The sequence below is a fragment of the Porites lutea genome, chromosome 3 (assembly GCF_958299795.1).
Source record: "Porites lutea chromosome 3, jaPorLute2.1, whole genome shotgun sequence".
Classification (NCBI taxonomy): Eukaryota; Metazoa; Cnidaria; class Anthozoa; order Scleractinia; family Poritidae; genus Porites; species Porites lutea.
Genome location: NC_133203.1, coordinates 44,384,735 through 44,386,484, shown reverse-complemented (window position 1 = coordinate 44,386,484; position 1,750 = coordinate 44,384,735).

Sequence of the window (1,750 nt, the reverse complement as noted above, 5' to 3'; positions counted from 1 at the left end):
TGTGTTCCATGCAACACCCGTAAGTGTACCCATAACGGATTCTTAAGTCAGGGACCGCGGAGGGGGAGGGGCTGGTAGGGCCGCGGCCCCACCACTTTTTTGCGCCCCCGCCCCCACTTTTTGTGCTAAAAAGAAAAATAATTAAAATAACAAAAGACTTGAAACACGTTTTTTTCCGCCCATATTCCGCTATATTCTCTGTTTTTTTCTTTAATTTCAAACGCCAGGCATTTTGTGGGTTTCCTTGCTTTTCGCGGTAATTGTGCCCTGGGGCCGACTTGCCCCTTGATCAAACGCCATGCCTTGGCCACCCCTTCGTGTTTTGTACTTCCAGCTCCGGCAGAGTTTTTTATCAGTTTTATCAGACGAAATAAAGAAAATTACTAGCTTTTTCAAGCCAAACGAAGGTGAGTAGTTGTTTTGAGTTGATAAAAGTTTTATATTTTGTCTTTCTCCTTTCGAATCAATGAAATATTCGATGGCAAGAAGAATTACATTACTTGAACAGTGAACGGCCATAGTTAGAAATTTTTCAGATCACTTCAGTGTAGTATTTTCTATACTAAAATTCTAATCGCGTCTTTTCTTGCATTGAATCTGAACTGACAGTGTATATTGGTCGTTTATTAGAAAAAATTATTTTCAATTGTCAGCCCTCCCACTTTTCACCTTGCTCCGCGGTCCCTGTAAGTGACCTACTTAAGTGGGCACTTAAGTGCAGGTTTTATGCAACCGGGCCCTGGGTCACTTCCTAAAGAGAAAAAATTAATTTCGTTAATTACGTCAATTCGCCTGTAACATTGAGCTCGGCTCGGTTTAATAAATGACAATTTTGTACTGCAAAACTAGATAAATGTGCAAATATGCCAGCATACGAGTGCTATTTTTCGGAAAATAGGTGAAAATAATGCTTGTGATGACAAAATATTGCCAAAAATTATGCTAGCACAATCTTTCAAAGCCTATAATAGCAGCTAGCTTATTTAAAGAAACTAGTGCCTTGAGAAGCCGACTTTCATGCAGCTATCCTTGAATTGCGCGCTGAGCTATTTACTAAATGCTTTGTTTTAAACTTTTTGCTTGACGAATGCCAACTTTGAGAACAGGTTGATGTACAGTATTATGCAAAAGAAATGAAAGCGGATGTCGCCGAAATCTACGAATTTCGGCAAACAAATTGTGAACTTTCCATTCAGACGAAAAAGTGCCTAAATCTTGATGCATCTATTGTTCTAACGTCGACGAAATTTCGCTGCATGAGACGAAATTTCGTCTCTTCGTTTGATCGAATCGAAACGAAATTCCGTTTAGTCAAGGCGAAATTTCGTCTGGCGAAACGACTTTTGGTCTTTCAAAAATTATTAAATACTACAGAATACAGCTGTAATCATCAGCTCATTGCTAAAGTACATGTATGCGCGATCCTAATTAATTTTCCTGTGATTTACAAAAACAAAAGGATCGCAACGATTTCTACGTTGTGGAGATCGAAAATTTAAGACAAAACGGCGCTTTTTATAAATCAAATAGTATTTTTTAGTTTTCAACATAATTTTGTTTAATACTTAGAGGATGATTACATGGCAACGGGCTGAGATTTCAGCCCGGGTTCTGAAAGAAATCCTCTTGAAATGAAAGTGGCGATTACACGGAGAAGGTTTCAGCCCGGGCTGAAAATCTTATCCCGATTTCTGAAACCGAGCTAGCATTTTTAGCCCGAGCAAACAGCCTGGAAAAATCTGCAAAAAGT